The following is a 21,282-nucleotide window of genomic DNA, read 5'->3' on the forward strand; positions in this document are numbered from 1 at the left end:
CAAGTCATTTACCTCACCTTCTGAGCCAGTATTTCCTTGTTGGTAAAACGATCCAATGGAAACAAATGACTCATAAAGTTCCTTCCACCTTTGGCGGTCTTGATCCAACAAGTTTTTAGCTTTTTTATAGAGCAAAGAGCAGGAGGGTGGCTTTGGAAGACCTTGAGAAGATCAGAAGCTCCCCAGTGCGTACATGGAAAAGATTTTTAAATCAAATCAAACTAAAAGCTAGTTGCAGTGTCTGAAATTTCTGTTGTAATTTTTCCTTTGGCTTTGAGCACACACTACATTTCTAAAAAATCCTTTTCTCTTATTTGTGACACAGGAAGGACTTAGAAGTATGCGTTCTCCATCGAGCAGGTGCGTGTGTGTGCATGTGTGTGTGTGTGTGTGTGTGTGTGTGTGTGTGTGTAGCATTCATTCAGAAGCCCCCTGGAGAGGTGGTGATTAAATAAAGGAGATTGTAAATTCACCTGAATGCTGCTGCCAGAGGACATGCTCATCTACTGGATAAGTGTGGTTATGAAGGACTTACCTCTGGTTTGTTCTAAGTACAAGTTCTAAGGTGTGAATGAAAGGTGCCCCAGATTGTTCCCTTTCCTCAGAGTTGCACAGTGTCATTACCGATCACCTAATCAGGTTCTCCTCTTTAAAATGGTTCTCTCAAAGGGCGCCTGGGTGGCTCAGTCGGTTAAGCATCTGACTTCGGCTCAGGTCATGATCTCGCGGTTCGTGAGTTCAAGCCCCGCGTCAGGCTCTGTGCTGATGGCTCAGAGCCTGGAGCCTGTTTCAGATTCTGTGTCTCCCTCTCTTTCTGACCCTCCCCCGTTCATGCTCTGTCTCTCTCTGTCTCAAAAATAAATAAACATTAAAAAAAATTTTAAATGGCTCTCTCAGGGAACCTGGGGGGCTCAGTCAGTTAAGCGTCAGACTTCAGCTCAGGTCATGATCTCACAGCTCATGGGTTCGAGCCCTGTGTTGGACTCTGTGCTGACAGCTCAGAGCCTGGAGCCTGCTTCAGATTCTGTGTCTCCTCCCTCTCTCTCTCTGTCCCTCCCCTGGTTTGTTCTCTCTCTCTCTTTCAAAAATAAACAGTAAAAAAAATAAAAAATAAATAAAAATAAAATGGCTCTCTCAAAGTCTTGTAGACACAGAACATCTTCACATAAAGATTTCTCAAGTATTTGGCTGCCAATACCGTATGTCTATATTAGCAAAAACAATCTTTAAGTCTTTCCAGAAAGTTAAATCATTTTTTTTTTTATTTAGAGAGAGCCACTCAGTGCAGTGTAGGGAGAGAATCTTAAGCAGGCTTCATGCTCAGTGTAGAGCCCCATTCAGGGCTCAATCCCACGGCGCTGGGATCATGACCTGAGCTGAAATCAAGAGTCGGATGCTCAACTGACTGAGCCACCCAGGTGCTCCCAGAAATGTTAAGTCTTAAAAACATCTCATAACAAGTAAAAGAAATTACCAGCCTGAAATAATGACAACAGGGAATCCAATGACCTGTGTTGTCAATTTTCTATACTTATTTTTAAATGACATTTGCTCTTTTTTAGTATTGCTAAATGTACTTCACACTGTTGTAATAATATTCACTAAAAATTTAAAAATCACTCATGATCCCACAACCTTAACCATTTACTTTTCTATATTACTTTCCAGAACTCTAGGGGTACCTAGTATCATTGTCTGCATTTTCTGATGGAGAAGTAGAAGTCACTGACGTTAAGGGTCTGACCAAAGACCAAAATGCCAGCCTGTGGTGGAATCGGCCCAAGAATTCCCATGTATTGGTTCATTGCACTGAAGTGATGTCACTCATGAGGACGTTTACAGCCATTCATCCGGAGGCATCTCGACTCCCACAGTTGGGTAACCTCCTTAAAGCAGGCCAAGGAAACTTCCAAGGGGTCAGGCCACTGGCAGTTTCCAGGACAGTACTTTGTTGCTGCTATCCATCACTACCTTTCCCCTGCCAAAGCAGAACACCAGGCTACTCCGAAAGTGAGAAGGCATCTGTCTACTTCCTTTCAGAGGTAGACCTATCCTTCCCCATTATGCCCACCCCCAAGCCCAGCCACTGAAAAGCACAGAATAATTTGTGACCTTTATGGAACCTTTTGCAAAAGGAAAGTATGCATGGCAAGGTAGCATACTATGGTAGGGAATAGAGGATCTGGAATCAGCTCAGTGGGTTTGACTCCAGGTTATTCTCAGGGCTGTGGCTAGCCCAACTGGTGCCTTGGGTCCTCTGAGGAAAGGGTGCCTCCTCTTGGTGTGTGCTGTCCTGCTGGTTTGTGGCTTGGCCGGTAGATCACAGGCTGAATTTCAGCCTCTGCTCATCCCCTTGGCTGGGTGCCTTTGTGTGCAGTGATGGACTTACACAGCTGCATGTGGGTGTCACATCCATCCTTTGCTGTTGGGTGATGTGAGCAAGTTGCTTAGCCTGAGCCTTGCTTTCCCCATCTATAAAACAGGCAAAATACTAGCACCTTCCTCAAAGCTTCTTAGGTTAAATGAGAAATGGCTTGTAAACCCACCTCACATGGTGCCTGTCCCCTAGTACACAGGCATTCAATAGCACGGTACCTCTTATTATTAGCTGTTTAAGTTGTAACACGGCTTCAGAAGATGAGAAAAGCCTTTTACCATACTCTCCTGAGAAGCCTGATTTGCCTAGCAATGTATTTTATAAACGGAGGACAATTATGAAAAAGGGAGGTGAGATTCCGTATAGATTTGTTATTTTAATATAAATGTTATCGTTATCATTGTTTCTGGTTGCACCATCTGAAACAGGCATATCTGATATGGAGTCTGTAATTACACGTTGAGTTCAAGAGAGGATTCATTTATAGCCCACACCCTGACACACCTATGCCTCTGGAGAATACTTCCAATTTTATTGGATGTCTTGGCCATTGGGGCAGTCAACCTCATTCAAGTTATTAGTCAGTGAATTCTTGTTCTACTGTTGTGTGGTAGAGTGAGTGATGTAAGTGAGTAATTCTGGAGTAAGCACTGAGGAATGTCTAATTTGCATAGGCACAGAAATGAGCCATCTAGGCTGGGTTTAAAAAGGAAAAAGAGAGAGAGAGAGAGAATATGAGCCCTTGAGTAGTTCTTAGGCCAGGTAAAGTCCCAGCATGCTCAGTCAGAAGCTCTGATGTCCGCTCTCTAGGACCAGATATACTGGCTTCCTTTATGTAATCATTTGGTAGGAAGAGGACATTTATAATTTAGACCTGGGAACCTTTAAAAAAATTCCTGACAATTAGTAAAATAGAATAGTGTTGTGTTGTGTTGTGTGTGTGTTTACAGTCACTGGAGGACAAGGATGCATTCTTAGCTTACCTGAAAGTGAAACATTTTCTTTTCTAGATGAACTCGCACTTATCTTCCAGGGAGTACATCTTTCATAAGTTTAGCATAACTGCTTTGAAAAGAAGTCTATCACCCTCAAATAACTCTGTGGCTCTCTTTGCCTGGAGTCTTCAACTTTTTTCAAGGAATATTTATGATCAAATAATTACACTGAGTTTTCAAACAAGCAACTGTGAAAATATCACTCAGGAACTCATTTAAGATTTTGGGAGGAGCCTACTTCATTCACAAAACAAAGCAACACTAACAACAAAAATCACAATGAAACCTTAACAGAAAGAAGGCAACTAAAGACCTGGTGACTCAGTGTCAGAATGATGGGAAATCAGGTTGCTTCCAGTTATTATGGCCCCTTACTTCCTGTTTCTCAGAACTGAATGAGCTGGGAACCGGTCAGGGGAGGAAGAGGAGAGCCTGTATGTATGTGTTTATGGAGGGATGCCCTACCTGGGCTGAGACGCTCTTCAGACTTAGCTGTTGCAGGCTGCCAAATTCTTCATTTTGCAGAAGTGAATGCTTAAAAGAACTTGGTTTTGAAAAAAAAAATGTGTCTGCTTGGGAGAGAAATGGAGGAGAAAAATGAGGAAAAGAGAGGGGGAAGTCATAATATCCTTCTGTCTCTTTTGGTTCCCCCCCTCCTCACCCAGTACTCACACAGGTTCCATTGGCCAGAAAGGCTGGTCTAGAGCCAGAAACCCAAGGATGTGGTTTGCAAGCATGGGGGGCTTTAGGAGTCCAGATGACAAGCACAGCACAGGGTCAATCTGCCTTCCCACTTCTACTTTGCTGCAAAAGTCCACACAGCTTTTTCATTCAGGCTCAGGGCAGCCTTATGCTAAGTGCATTATGCTTAAGAAGTATATGCATTAAAAAGGCATTATGTTAAGTGAAATAAGTCAGACAGAGAAAGATAAATACTGGATGATTTCACTTGCACGTGGAATCTAAAATAGCTGAACTCATAGAAATGGTGAGTTGAGTGTTAGTTACCAGAGGCCAGAGGGGTGGGGGATTTGGGGAGATACTGGTCAGAGCGTGTGAACTTCCAATTATAAGATGGATACGTTCTAGGGATCTACTGTGCAGCACAGTGATTATTGTTAGTGACACTGTATTACATACTTGAAAGTTGCTAAGAGAGTAGATCTTAAATGTTGCTACCACAAAAAAGAAATGGTAATTATGTGAGTGGATAGAGGTGTTAAGTAACTGTATGGTGGTAAATGTTTTGTAATACCTAAGTGTAGCAAATCAACACATGCACAGCTTAAACTTACACAATGTTATATAGGTCACTTATAGTTCAGTAAAGCAGGAAAAACAATTAAATGGGGACCCCTGAAAATCAGAATGTAAATTATCTCATTAAATTGCTTGGCTGTTCATCTCTGCTCTGCCTATCAAAATCACTTGGAAATATGTTCAAATTACAGAGGTTGGAGCTTATTCCTACTCAATCAGAATTTGGGGGGGATAGAGCTGGGTTTAAAATTTTTCCCAAGTGATTCTGACACATACCAAAGTTAAGAATTAGTCAGTACCCTAAACCCACAATTGGGGCGCGCCAGCCTGGCTCAGTCCGTAGAGCACGTGACTCTTGAACTCAGGATCCTGAGTTCAAGCTCCACATTGGATGGCACCTACTTAAAACAAACAAACAAACAAACAAACACCCCAACAATTGCACTTAAGCCCTAAGGAAACAGGGTCCTATGCAGAAAGCAGGAAATGCCCTCTAGTGGCCAAAAGAAGCCATCCTCCATTCTGTTGGCCCTGGGACCCATGGCAGAGTTAGAGATAGGAAGATGAATCTCTATTATAAACTGCATTATAGTCCACTAATTGTTCCAATATGCCCTGAAACTTAAAGCATAAGACCCATAAGGGCAGGAATCACTTATTCTTGTCTAGCCCATGAGGGTGCTTAGTCGATAGTGCCTGGGCCACTGTGGTGTAAAGGCCCAAAAATAAGGTTCAATATTAATACACTGCCTTAACATCTGGTAAAATCGGGAGGACTGCAAATGGCCTAACTGCAAGTTCCTCGCCCAATTCTGCTCTCAAGGATAAGATCTCTCAGTCAAATGACCCTCCTTATCAAATGGACCAGACACAGTTTCTGCTTCTCCTTAAGCAGCAGGTTCTTTGATAGCCCATGGAATTATTTACATGAGTCAATCCCATCCTCCCGCCGGAACCAGGGGGTCCTCACCCTCTTCTGTTTCTGCTCACCAGGTGTGTGGTGTCCTCCACCTGGGACTGTGATTCTATGTGACTAATAAACTGCTCTCAACCTCATCCGTCCAGTGTGGAATTTTGTGTGTTTGCTCCCCTCCCCATAATCCTAGGGTGAGAATCCCTCCCTCACCATTAGGGTAAAAAGACACATTCAAAATATCCATAGGGGGTGTTCAGTAAATATTTGTTAAATAAATGAATGATTGAGACCAAGGGACTCTCAACAAGCTTCAGTGTCTCCATCTTATTTACTGCCCATTGGCACAAACTCTCAAAGTGATCACAGGCACAAATGAATAATCAGCATAATGTATTTGTAGAATGTTGGGGCTGGAAGTGATGTTAGAAATCTTCAGGATTAACTCTGTCATTTTATTTCTGAAAGAACTATTGCCCAGACAAGCCCATGAATTCCTCAAGAATATTTTTGCATCCCCTCAACTCAGAACAGAACTGCTGCACAGTATGTGTTTGATAAATAGATTAACGAATATACAGAGATTAAGTGAATTTCTCTGGAGCACCTGCTAGTTAATGGCACTGCAAGGACTCCATTCCAGGAGTCAATTCAACAGACACTTATCAAATGTCTTTGATGAGACACAATATCCAGCTAGGTGCTTCAGGGGTGAAGGAGGGATTTGAGACAGGGCTATTAAGATGAGAAAGACATAGTCCCTGCCCTCAAAAAGCATATATTCTGTATCCATGCTGTCCAATCTTGTAGCTGCTAGCCGTATGTAGTTAAATTGAAAATTAAAATTCAAAACCATTGGGACTATATCAAAATACAAAGCTTTTGCACAGTGAAAGAAACCATCGACAAAACAAAAAGGGAACCTTCTGAATGGAAGAAGATATTTGCAAATGATATATCTGATAAGGGGTTAATATCCAAAATACATAAAGAACTTATACAATACCAAAAAGAAAAAAAAGAAAAGAAAAACCCGAATAATCTCATTTAAAAATGGGCAGAGGACCTGAATAGACATTTTTCCAAAGACAACATAGAGATGACCAACAGACACACAAAAAGATGCTCAGCAACACTAGTCATCAAGGAAATGCAAATCAAAACCACAATGAGGGGTGCCTGGGTGGCTCAATTGGTTAAGCATCTGACTTCATCTCAGGTCATGATCTCACGGTTCATGGGTTTGAGCCCTGCATCAGGCTCCATACTGATGGTGGAGAGCCTGGCTGGGGTTCTCCCTCTCTCCCTCTCTTTCTGCTCCTTTCCCACTTGCACTTTCTCTTTCTCAAATAAACTTAAAAAACAAAAAAATGCACAATGAGACATCACCTTATACGTGTCAGAACAGCTAAAATGAAAAAGAAATAACAAGTGTTAGCGAGGATATGGAGAAAAAAGGACCCTTGTGCACTGTCAGTGGGAATGCAGATTGGTACAGCCACTATGAGAAATAGTATGGAGGTTTCCCAAAAAAATTAAAAATTGGATTACTATATATATGATCCAGTAATTCTACTACTGGGTACCTACCCAAAGAAAATGAAAACATTAATTCAAAAAGACATATGCACCCCTAGGTTTATTGCAGTATTCGCAATAGCCAAGATATGGAAGCAACCCAAGTGTCCATCAATAGATGAATCAAGAAAGAAGATGCGTTATGAATCTATAATGAAATATTACTCAGCCATAAAAAAGAATTAAATCTTGCCATTTGAGACATCATGTATGGACCTAGAAGATATAATGCGAAGCAAAAATAAATTAGAGAAAGACAAATATATGATTTTACTTATATGTGGAATTTAAGAAACAGACAAAAAAAGCAGACTTCTAAATACAGACAATTGGTGATTGCCAAAGAGGAGGTGGGTTTGGGGGATGGGTAAAATAAAGGGGATTAAGAGTATACTTATCATGATGAGCACTGAGAAGTGCAGAGAATTGAGTCATTATATTATACACCTGAAACTAACATAATGCTGCATGTTAATTATACTTCAATTTTAAAAGTTAAATTAAAAATTCAGTTACCCAGGGGTACCTGGGTGGCTCAATCGGTTGAGCCTCTGGCTCTTGGTTTAGGCTCAGGTTATGATCTCATGGTATGTGGGATAGAGCCCTAAGTTGGGCTTCACGCAGACAGTGCAGATCCTGCTTGGGATTCCCTCTTTCCCTCTCTCTCTCTGCCCCTCCCCCTGCTCACACTCTCTCTCTCCCTCTCTCTCTCAAAAAAAAAAAAAAAACTTAAAAAAAATTCAGTTACCTGGGGACACCTGTGTAGCTCAGTCCGTTAAATATTCGACTTCAGCTCAGGTCATGATCTTACAATTCATGAGTTCGAGCCCTACATCAGACTCTGTGGTGACAGAATTCTGTGTCCCCCCTCTCTCTGCCCCTCTCCCACGCACACTCCTTCTCTCAAAAATAAATAAACTTAAAAAAATTCAGTTATCCAATAACACTAGCTTTATTTCATGTATTTAATAGCTATATGGTGGCTAGTGGCTACAGTATTAGATTGCATAGATATAGAATATTTTGATCATTATGGAAAGTTCTATGGGATAGCACTACTATAGAAGGAAAGAAGTCATGAAATATGAAACCATAATATGAAGCAGAAGATAACAGAGGTGCAAATTAATTGCCATGGGGCTAAAGGAGGTGGTTTCAGGACCAACCCCTGCTAGATTCTAAGCCCTCTGAGGACAGGTACTCTTTGACTCCTAAGCACTTAGCATAATGCCTGACCCCTAGAAAATGCTCAACCCAATTTATTGAAAGAAAATAAACTATCTGCAAAGGTAGTGGGTTTGTTCCCTCTAACATTAGAAAAACAGGAAAGTATAGAAAATATCAGTGTATCCATAGCCAAACATTGTATAGTTTTAATATTTTCTGTATCTAATTCAGGTCTTGTATTTGTTTTAGGAAACATGCAGCTCTAATTAGTTCATTTTAATTGCTAAGAAGTACTCTATTGTGTTCAATATACCCCAATTCAACTATTCTACTTTTGATGGAAATTTGTCCTGTTTCAAATTTTTACAATTAACAATAAGACCTTAATGAATATTCTTACAAGTGTTTTCTTATGCAAAAGTTTAGGGTGTATTCCTAGAAGTATTATTGAAGTAGTAATGCTAGGGGTTATTCAGATCTCAAAGGATTCTAAATATTGACAAGTTGATTTCCAAGGGGATTGACCAATTTATATTCCCATCGGCACTGTATGAATGTTCTCATTGTTCTACATCCTTGTCAACACTCGGTACTATAGGCTTTTATTCTTTGCCAATCTGATAAGGTGAAATGATGCAGTGTAGTATTTCCTAGGAAGTTAAAGACATAAGAACAAGGTAAAAAAAGGGCTACTCTGTTATAAATCCTGGCACTGGGGTGCGAGGAGAACACCAGTTACTGGCTTTTTGTGTTGTGATGGGAAAATTGGCACTAAGACCAAAGCAGTGAGTGATTTTTAAGATAAGCAAAGCTATACGAGAAGAGAAGACAGTTTTACCATCTTGTACCTTCTAGCTACTGCTAGGCATCAGGCCAGGAAACTTTTCAATAGGATTTGGAAATCAGAACATGTTCAGCATGTTTGCAGTGTGTTATATATTCTTCCTAACATAAACAGAATTTATTTTCTCATGTGTCCTATTAAATGTATCCCAGGTTCGCTACTGGAACTTCTTTGTCTCAAGCCAATTTCTGATGGCAGAAATTACTGGAAAGTGAGGAGTTGTGTAAATTAGGTATCTCTTGGTGGGAAATCTTAGCAATCTGAGGGATCATCAACTTAACAAGAGGCAATGTAATGTAATGAGTACAGACCATATCTTGAAGTATTTGCTCACGGCTAACTCCTGTAGATATTTTAAATGCTTGAAGCACAGAAAATAATCCCATAATTTAGGAACATATTACTATTTCACCTTGTAGAGATTTTCCAGTATGACTCTAGCTAATACCCAAGAAACTAAAATGAACCTGTTAAGAAGGACTTTAGAGCCTGGGGCAGTGGGAAACACCCATGGCTCCATTTCCCCAAAGTAGTTCTTTGATGGAAATAAAATATTTCTTAGCAACCTTTCATTATGGCTGGCATACTCATGGGAAATTTGAGATAATGCCGATTCTATGTCTGTGAAAGTTCTCCAGAGTAATAACTTCAATTTTTTTTAAGTAATATAAGATCTGAGAATATTTTTCTTGCTTCCTCATGTGAACTAGAGTTGTCACAGAGAAAGATCAGTTAGACTCTGAGCAGCCAACTCAGATCAGTGGAAATATTTGACATGGAAACTCAGATGAACCAAGTGTGTTCTATTTACTAATCGGAATCCAACGCTTGGTTTTTCTTTAAGGAAAGGAAGACATAGGCCACCTATGGTGCTCTCCCCCCAAACCTATTTGTGGATGGCAGCGCTTAGAAAAATTATATCTTCTTAAAATAATTCACTCTGCTCATTCAAAAAAGCTGGCTGTCAATTTCCTCCATGATTTTTGGAAGTTGCAATGAAAAGGCAGCTCCCACAGTAGAGCAGGTGACTGTGACAAGGTAATGCACATCTTTCCTTAGGTAATGGAGAGGAAAACGTATTTAAATTATAGTTTTTTTGGAGATGCATGCAATCTAGGTGTTACATGTACAAATTAAAGGCTAAAATGCAGCATTAAAATTAAGAAAGAGTTTAGGTTATAGTTATGCTACATGATTCATTTTTTTTTTTTTTGCACCACTAGATTTTACCCTTTCTATATTCTTTTTCATCATTTTTAGAATAGGGGAAAACTCTTCTGAGAACTAAAGAGATTCATAATTTATCATTTATTAAATTCCTTCTACTCACCAGACATTTATCCTAGGTGTGAGCGATAAATAAAGCCATGTTCCTGTCCTCTCACACTTACATTCTAGTGGGGAAAACGGCCCACAGGAACAAGGAAATGAACAAAATTATTACAATTGCCTCTAAAGAGGCATTTTAGAATGGGTAGTCTGGAAAGTGGGTGATAAATGTCTAAGCAGGTGACATCGGAGCTGAGGTGTGAATGATAAGGAACAAGTTCTGTGCAGGGAGAAGAAGGGTTCAGGCAGAGGGAAGAGCAAGATAAAGCCCTGAGGCTGGAGCCAGCATGCCATGCTCAAAGAACAAACCCATAGAAAACTGAATGAGAGAGGCAATGGCTAAAGTTATAGAAGACTGAGTGAGAGAGGCAATCCAGACCACGGTGAGGAATTTGGGTTTATTCTATATACAATGGGAAGCTACTAGAGTGTTTATGTTTTTAAAGACCATTCGGATTGCTGTGAGAAGATACATTTCAGGAAGCAAGGGGAAATACCAGTAGAAGACCACTGCAGTCATCCACCATTGACAATGGTTTGGCCCAGGAGGTGGCAGTGTCCAGGATGGAGAGAAGTGGACAGACAGAATATATTTTGGAGGCAGAAGTTTCAGGATGTGGTGATAGGTTAGATATGAGAAAAAAAATTTTTAATATTTATTTATTTATTTGAGAGAGAGAGAGCATGAACAGGGGAGGGGTAGGCAGAGAGGGAGAGAGAGAATCCCAAACAGGCTCCACATTGTCAGTGCAGAGCCTGATGGCGGGGGGGGGGGGGGGGGGGGGGGGGGGCGGGGAGGGGTTGTATCTCATGAACCATGAGATCACGACCAGAGCCAAAGTCAAGAGTCCAACGCTTAACCGACTGAGCTACCCAGGCACCTCTGAGAAAAAAAAAAAACTTTTTTAAAAAGGAAACAATGATCACTTGTAGGATTCTGGTTTGATCGGCCAGCCACTTGGCTTTGACAGTTATTAGGATTTACTGTCTTCAGCTCCAAACACGCTTTTCTGCATTGTGCTTTGTGACACCAGGACTGGACCTCTGTAAACTACCCTTCTACATTGCCAGCTGGCTCCTGTTAGGTCCTGCCAGTCCCAGTGTTATAGGGAACCACAAGGCTGAGGAGGAAGAAGGGATTTGCTTCTGGCATCTGCTACCTGTTTCTGAGCACCTCATCCTGGCCAAGCTTCTTCCCCCCGACAGCACCTAATCCCTCTGGTAGCAGCAGCTGAATCCAGCTTGCAGTTTTCCCAACATTTGCAGGACTAACTTCATCATGCCCTCTGCAGAGATAGCAGCACCCACCAAGCAGAGTCCTCCTCCTCAGAGCTCAGAGTTTCAGCTCAGCAGCGTACCCTTCCTTTACGTTTCTAAATGCTAATCATTATGATCTCAGCCATAAGGGCTAAATAGCTGCTTTCTGCAGTCGCTGTCTCCACCATACTTTAAAGTCCTCTTTCCACCCTTTCAGTTAGCAACTTTATACCTCGTTTCAAGCTAACGACTTTACACGTAGTTAACAATTCAAACAGCTGATGCGATTTTTGTCTTCCAGAAGGATTTTGAGGGGCCATTTGGGGATTCCACTTACTGACAGTAGGAAGATTGGGAAAAGAAGAGCTGGAGGAGTGAGGGTGAGTGAGGATCCAAACACTTTGAGATAGATGCCTGCGAGGTGTCCAAGTGGAGATGCTGACATGGCAGGGTGTAGCCAATCTGATGATGAGAAAGAATGTTCTCATCTGGAGATAGAATTTTGGGAGGCCCCAGCAAATAGAAGGTATATAAAGTCACCTAGGGAGAGACTATACATAGTTAGGGAAGATGGCCTAGGACCAAGACCTGGGATGCTACAACACTTGTCAGCGAAAGTGAGAAGGTGCGGCCAGTGAACACAAGAAAAATCATGTGGGACCTTGAGAGCCAAAAGAGTTCAGGGCCTTAGGTTTGAGGTTCCAAAAAAAGCTGAAAATAGAACTATTATATAACTCAGCAATTCCACTTATGGGCATTTACCCAAAGAAAATGAAAACGCTACTGCAAAAAGATATATGCACCCCCATGTTCATTGCGGCATTATTTACAGCAGCCAAGACATGGAAACAGCCTAAGTGTCCACTGATGGGTGAATGGATCAAGAAACTCATATATGTGTATATATATATATATATATATATATATATATATATATATACACACACACACACACACAATTTTATATGGAATGGAATGGAACATTACTCAGCCAGGAGAAAGAATGAAATCTTGCCATTTGCTACAACATGGTTGGACCTTGAGGGCATTATGCTAAGTGAAGTAAGTCAAAGAAAAATACTATGTAACGTCACTTAAAAGAGAAATCTAAAAACAAAACAAAACAAAACAAATCCCCAAAAACCCAAGATTAGAGATACAGAGAACAAATTACTGATTGCAGAGGTGGAGGGTTGTGGGGTGGCTGAGGGAGTCAAAAGGTACAAATTTCCAGTTATAAAATAAGTAATAGAGACATAACATACAGCATGGTGATTATAGTTAATAATGCTATATTGCATATTTGAAAGTTGCTCAGAGTAAATCTTAAAAGCTCTCATTACAAATAATTTTTTCTGTAAATATAGTGAAGGATGTTAACTAGACATAGGGTGGCAATCATTGCATGATACATACAAGTATTGAATCATTATGCTGTATACCTGAAACTAATATTATATGTCAATACCTCAATTAAAAAAAACAAAGGTTATACTCAAAACTCATAACTTCCTAATTAATTTACTACCATTTTACTATTATCTTTGCTCATGAAGTTATGTCTTCTGCATTTATGTGCTAAGAGTACCATAGAATGATGTGCTACTATGGACCTCTTCCCAATTCCAGATTCTGCGATGTCCCTGTGGTTCCTTGAAATTGTCAAGGTGGGAAAATTTACAACAGAAATTGGCAAACACAGTGAATCAGGGCTTGATTTATTGTTTTGTTGATAGCCTCCTCATGAAAGTTATAGAGAAAATATTAATGCAGGTTGAATTTAAAAGTGTCCATAGCTGTTACCTTGTGAATAGCACAAAAATTAGGGAAATATTGGGGTGCCTGGCTGGCACAGTTGGTAGAGCATGCAACTCTTGACCTCGAGGTCATGGGTTCAAGCCCCCTGTTGGGTGTTGAGATTACTTTTAAAAAATTAAGGAGATATTCTTCCAGCATTTGAAAATTAGGATCTGATTCAACAAAGATTCACTCACATTATTGATGAATTAGTGAAGCTTGGACAGGTCTTCATTGTTTTGCCTTCATCTTACTTATCAACATAAATGAAAATATCAACTAATGTTCATGTTGGAATACACTTATTCCTCAGCCTGTGAGGGACTTCTTTGCTAAAGCAGATAGAAATCAAGCATTTATGCATAGTCTGATTTTATCAAACTGGAGTTGAATTGCAACCATAGGTTGGTTAAGGATACAAAAGCTTGGCAAAATCAGTGGAAGCATTCTGTGAACATTAATTGGCTATATGAAATTTACCATGAAGAATACTGTATATTTATTATTATTTGTAAATTATGAGCTACTTTATATCAGAATTTCTAATCAATTCATGAAAATATACACATACACCTATTTTCCAGAGAGCCAGTTGTTAAATATTTACCAGCACATCACTGTCAAAACACATATACACACGGGGCGCCTGGGTGGCGCAGTCGGTTAAGCGTCCGACTTCAGCCAGGTCACGATCTCGCGGTCCGTGAGTTCGAGCCCCGCGTCAGGCTCTGGGCTGATGGCTCGGAGCCTGGAGCCTGTTTCCGATTCTGTGTCTCCCTCTCTCTCTGCCCCTCCCCCGTTCATGCTCTGTCTCTCTCTGTCCCAAAAATACATAAAAAACGTTGAAAAAAAAATTAAAAAAAAAAACAAAACAAAACACATATACACATAAATAACAAAAATTTCACAAAATTACTTATACTTACTATATCTGATGCCTTCTGATATTTTATATTCTATTTCATTTAAGAAAAAGTCCACATCACCACACTCTAAATTGATTTCACCACCACCCACCAAAGTTCATGAACTACAATTTGGGAAACTCTGCTTTAGAGGGCTCCAAGTGCACGTGCTGAAGTTATTTTTTTTAAAAGAGATGTTTTCAAGGATGGTGACCAAGTGTCTTTTTTTTTTTTTTTTTTTTGTAGTAATCTCTACACCCTATGTGTGGCTCGAACTCACAACCCCAATATCAAGAGTTGCATGCTTTCCCAACTGAGCCAGCCAGGTGCCTCTCAAGTGTCCTTTTTATATTCAGAGCTTAACAACAATAAAAACTCAAGAAATATGAAACTGAAAATTTAAAAAAAATGCCACATCAAGGCAGAACTAGAAATCTGAAAGCCTAGGCTTTATAGTTTATAAAGCCTAGGCTTTATAGTTTGAAGACAAACTATGCAGCTTTGTAATGGCAGTAAGAGGGCATGCCTGTATTTCAGCTTTTCAGATGAAAGATTTTTTCCTACAATTAAGAGCCTGTTATTCCTAATGATACTTACACTTCTCACTTATTCTTATCCACGGAGGTGAACACTGTGGATAATTTTTTAAATGCTTTCCATCTGCCCAAGTAGGTCAGGGACATTGCTGGTATACTTACTATGTCTGTATTTGGTAAAAGAGGATTCAAAGTTTATAGAAAATGACAGTTGGTATGAGTCCACTTGACCATATTGCTATAAATATCTAAACATGTTAGACGTCTAAGGATCATAAAAGGGATGAAGTGAACAACTTTTTTGCAGTTCACCTACATCAAGTAGACATTCTGTCATTAAGTGCGTGTGTAATGCCTCTGAAAGTGGCCTTACCACTTTTGGAGTTTTTGACAAGCCCTTGGGAGAGAATCCAACTCAGCTTCACAGCTGTTATGTGGTTTTGACGTTGTTAACAAGAAGGCCCTTTAAGAATTCTTATTGCTATAACAACCAATAGAGAGCCTCAAGAAATGGAGAAGCTGGGTTCAAACTCCGAGGACTCACTTCTCATGTTGTCATAGGACAAAATGATTGAGTAGTGAAGACCCATATGGAAGAAGAACTTCTGCCTTCTCTAATTTTTTCCTGTATTCCACCTAGAAACTCTGTTAGTAAACAGTGAGTCTTAACCTTTTGAGGTGATGGAATCATTTGAAAATCTAATGGAAAAAGTAGACTCTCCAGAAAAAGGCCTTACCCAATGAATTGTACCTATAATTTCAGGGCATTCACGGATCCTCCTACTGCCCATCCTGAGGTTAAGATCCCCCACTTTAATTAAAGAAAAAAATTTTAATGGTTATTTATTTTTGAGAGAGAGAGAGAGAGAGAGAGAGAGAGAGCGAGAGAGAGAGAATGTGTGAACAGGGTAGGGGCAGAGAGAGAGGGAGACAGAATTCAAAGCAGGCTCCAGGCTCTGAGCTGTCAGCACAGAGAGCCCAACATGGGGCTCGAACTCATAAACCACGAGATCATGACCTGAGCCGAAGTCAGATGCTTAACTGACTGAGCCATCCACGTACCCCCAAAATCTGCTTTTAGATGATAAACTTCAAGGTAGATAATCTAGAAGGCAGAATGACAAATAAGACAGACCTTTCTGACAACTTTAAAGTTCCCTGGTCAAAGAAAATCTATCTTGTGACTGCTGCTGATCCTGAATTAGGTCTGTCAATGATCCCTATGCACACAGATTACAATTCAATGTCAAGACCATCGACTAAGGACAACTGGACATTCTATGCTGCCTCAGGTTATCAGAAATAAGCAGGATGTAAGTAAATTAATAATAATGATAACAATGCTATGTACTACTATGGGTTCATCCATAAGTAAAGTTCATTGAAGAGCTCTGTGAGAGAATTAGCCAAGAGAAAGTTTGCTATAGAAACCTATGCGGATGGAAGAGACTATGGAAATCTACCCATGTGTAGACACGAGGCAACACCAGAGCTTTTGAGCCTTCTCTCCCTTTATCTCCCCAGTAATCTATCAGGACACCCAGTCTTTGATTTTACATAAAGTACTAGACAAATACAATTTTGAGACAAAGCCTCAGATTACTGCCTTTTAAGCACTCCCAATAGAAATAGTGGGAGCTGCCACTATCACAAATTTCAGGCTGAACCCTCAACCCTCCACCACTGGCCTGAGACTTATAATGAAGACGAGCCATTCTCAATCACTCCTACCCTCAAAGGTAAAGCTGTTAATATGAGGCAAGCCAAAGGCCAATATCCCAGCTTCCAAACTCATTCCAACAAGAAGCAATTTACACAGAATAAAATATTTCTACAGTAGGAACCATTGGGACCTCTCTAGCTATCTTTGCAAAACTCAGCAGAATCTAAGTTTAATGAGGTTTTCCAATTCTGGAACCCCAGACCTGCTTAATAAACGGTTCGCCTCCTTTGGGGAAAAAAAAAAAGCACAGAAGGGCTTAGGAACAAGAACACGCCTGACAGAAAAGCTACCATCATTATCCTTTGGTTCTGACCTACTGATGCATGGTACCTCCCACGGTCTCTGGTTTATTTGAAAGTTTTAACATCAAATAACCATTTGGCACTGGGTGAACTTGAAGTTTTAGAAATGAAGACATTTTAGACTTCTAAATAAGTTGCCCTACTGGTTGTAAACCACAGAGCACATTGTGTGATGGCCATCTTCCCTCTCACTAATTATTTGAAGCGTCATGTTTTGGTTCCAGTCCACAGGTCTCAAGAAGGGTAGGAACCATGTGGTAAGTGGATATATCTGGGAAACACTAAGAATAAATGCTATTTGAAAAATAAAAGCCTTTTTATTATGAATTCCTACCCTTGAGGTTCTGGAATAATAGGAAACACAATTGAATGTTCTTATCCTGTAAATAAATTGGTTCTTTACATTTCCAAACAAATTTACCAGTGAAAATGGACAGTTTTATAAACATTTTTATATGATTTTCTTATACCTTCTGTCTTTGTATTTCTTTGTGAATCTTGAAGATCAGTGAATACATTGAAGTAGGGACAATAAGATAAAAGGGCATTTGGGATTTGCTTTAACTTTAAAAAGGGAAAATATGTGTAGTGGATAAAATGAAACAAGATCGACAAATTGTTTAAGTTGGGTGACAGGTGCATGGGGCTTCATCATACCTTTATATTTGTTTGAAATTTCTAAAAAAAAAAAACCCAAAACCCCCCAAAAACAAACGAGCAAACAAAAAACCAGTCAGGCATGAAAACTTTCTAGTGATAAGAATTGACGTTAAATTTCTCCTTACGCTGGAAGACACAAAGAAGGTCATCTAATCTTCTTTTGTGTATTTGGTTAAAATGAAAAACAGATTGATATTTCTAATAACACATGTTTTAATAAATGAAAATGTCAACATAAAGGCTCTCAAAATTTTACTTATTTGTTAAGTCAAATGGTAAAATGGAGGCATGTTAGAGGAAGAGGGCAATAATAGCCGAGTACATAGCATGGGGTGGTCCAGTCCAACTCCCAGGACAAAAGTGATGTTACAGGAAAGGACGTTAGGAGATATGACTGATGGGAGAGAAAAATTAGTGAAACACAGTGAGAAAGTAGGCTGGGCATCTCAGAGAAAGGACACAAAGGAAATGAGAGAGAAGGCAAGAAGGGATGCAGGGTGTGGCAAAGACAAACCATCAAGAACAGAGAGGAGGAAACCAAGTTCTGCTCAGAGATTTCACACAAGCGTTGCTCAATCTCACAATGTACTGCTCTCATTTCAGAAATTAAAATGATCTGCCATTCTGGGTGACATCCACGCCTGGGAATGGAGTTTAGCACCTTGTCAACTCATATAAGGAAGATATTATGGAACTGAGGCAAATCCCTCAGAAAGTAGTTCCCTTTTTCATTCTCATGGAGCTTAGATAGAGGGGCTCAAGGAGCTTAGTTATTTAACCTGTGCTGAGAAACAGGATCCAGATGCTTTGGAGATTAATTAAAAGGGCCCACCCTGGGGTTCACAAAGAAAGGCTCAACCTTGCCAGGGCCTAGAAGCTCTTATTGGGTGCCTGTCCAGGACAGGACACTGAGGGAGGCCCAGCAGAGAGGGAAAGTGAGGGGAGATGATGTACCTCTGGTCTGTTTTTGTACTACAAACGATGCTATAAACCTATGTCATTAGGGAAAGGCATTGACAGTGAGGGAAAGCCCCGCTGTCCTCCAGGACCCCTTGAAGACCTCCTTGCACAATGCCTCCTGTCAAAAAACAGAGGAAGGGAAATGTGGAGGATGCTGTATTTCTAGTCAGGACGGGCTCTGAGCTAACTAACACACTAGCAGAAATCTGTTTTTCTGTCCACGAGTCATCCCCAAGGCACAGCATGGAATGTGCCGCAAGCATGCTGTATGCTCATCTCCCCCTGCCCCCCAATCTGCGTGCCATGTCACCACCCACCAAAATACTAGTCTGTGCCTAGCCCACCCCTCTAGACAACACTGAAGGGAGAGTTCTACTATTATTTGTTCATATGGTGTCATCAAACCAAGACATTTACAAGCAGTATTTACAAGAAAGTCATGGTACCAGATGAGTATGTTTGAGCATCAGCAAGGAACAGAAAGGGTTCTGATCGGATGTTCTATGGTCCTGGAGAAATCCTACCAGTCTTTCCGTGTGAAGGAAGAAAATGGATTTAGAAAAAATTTTTAGGTAACTTACATGTAGCAGAAGGCACATGTTTTTGGGGTGCCTGGGTAGCTCAATTGGTTAAGCATCTGACTTCAACTCAGGTCATGATCTTGCGATTTGTGAGTTCGAGCCCCACGCCAGGCTCTGTGCTAACAGCTCAGAGCCTGGAGCCTGCTTCAGATTCTGTGTCCCCCTCACTGTCTCTCCCCTGCTCACACTCTCTCTCTCAAAAATAAATAAACATTAAAGAAAGATCATACATTTTTAAAGTGTGCAGTTCAATTAATTTTTATAGAAGTCTACACCTATTTAACAACCACTCATATCAATATTTGGAAGATTTTTGTTACCCCATGAGGCTCTCTCATGTCCTGTCAGTCAACAACCCCTCAAAAGTAATTATTAATCTGACATCTAGAATCAGTTCTTTTTTTAATAATTAATTCTTGAACTTCATATAAATAGAATGAGCATGCAGTATATACTTATAACATTTACTCTTGTTTTTGGCTTCTTTCACTCAAGATTATATCTGAGCATCAATGTTGAAGGTAGCAGTTCATTCCTCTTTACTGTGTAATATTCCATTATATGAATACACTGCCATTTATTCTACTATGGTCAAACAGCTGGGTTGTTTACAGTTTGGGGTTAAGAATAAAGCTTCTATAAACATTCTTGTATATGTCTTTTGGGGGATACATGCACTCATTTCTCTTGGGTTTATATACCTAGGAGTGAAATTCCTGGAGTGTAGGGTAGGATTGTATGTAATCAAACAGTTTCTCAAAGTTGTGCCAACTCTACATTGCTACCCACAATGCATGAGAGCTCAATTTCTCCACATTTTTACCCTCACTTCAAATTATCAGTGCTTTTAATTTTAGGCATCCTACTGGATGTAAAATGACATCCAGTGTGATTTTCAGGAGCATCGCCTGAAATCTGAGGGTGTTGAGTACCTATAGATTTGTGTATGGGTACATCAGTCACTTTAGAATCGTTTCCAAATGAGAATTTTAAAAGACCATTGCAAGAAAACGACTATGAAATCAAATACTATCATCCATATTTACCACCCTCCTGCTTTTCCTCTTCTACACTGCCATCATTGTATTCTGTTCACAAAATATTTGTCAGTGTCTAGATATAGTGCCAGAAATTTTACTGGACAAGTCAGGACCTTCTCACTTCCCTTTTGCCCTCTCCATTTCTCCTCGGAGCTGAAGCAAAAAATTAAGGCATTAATGCAATGAATAGGTTGTGGGGATTCTGCCTCACCACATCTCCTTTCTACGCAGTTGTGTGGCTCTAAAGTCGATTTTTATACCATAAGATCCGGCCCCCCCCACTGGCTTCAACTGATTGGATAAGAGGGGCCACTTGATCCAGAAGGAGGCCATTCATTGGTTGACATGAACCTAAAAGTTTTTCTATGCTGAATATTTGCAGTTTGGGGTGTTGAGATGGGGTGTTTATCAGAGGCCCAATGCAGAGAAGCAGAGAAAGCTAGTCTACGGGAGAGTGAGAGAAATAAAGCAGAGATGTACAAAGGGAAAAAAAAACACATGGGCCTGATAAGAGAAACGGAGGCTAAGACAGTAAACCGCATGGTCCCTGATTTCTGCTTGCATTCCTGTAGACACAGCAGACTTCCTGCCTTACTTTCTGTGAGATATCTTAAGATATATTCAAGTGAATGTCCCATTTTTGGCAATGGTAGATGGAATACATTTTTGTTAGTTGCCCACAAAGGTCATAGAGTTCATATCTAACTCCTGAAAGGAGGCAAACCCTACGTGGCCTGTTCCTCTCCCATTCAAGCACCCTCCATCCACGCTGACCTTGAAAATGTTAAAATGTTAAATACTAAATCCAGCAAGTAATGGGAAGAGATAACAACTTGACATCTCTAAAAATAAGAGACCATGAGATCTGCTAAACTTTAGCCTCAGTTACCTTTTTCCTTTTCTTACTTTCTTCTCTGACCCTGGCCACCTTTATCTTCTTTACCATCTGTCTTCTTTTATGCCCTTTGTTCAATCTCTTGATTTTCGAAAACATGCTGTTTTCAGAGCAAGGATAGTCACAAAACAAAAGCATTTGGTTTAGGGATGATGGTCTCTAC

This window comes from Panthera tigris, chromosome B4 (assembly GCF_018350195.1).
Source record: "Panthera tigris isolate Pti1 chromosome B4, P.tigris_Pti1_mat1.1, whole genome shotgun sequence".
Lineage (NCBI taxonomy): Eukaryota > Metazoa > Chordata > Mammalia > Carnivora > Felidae > Panthera > Panthera tigris.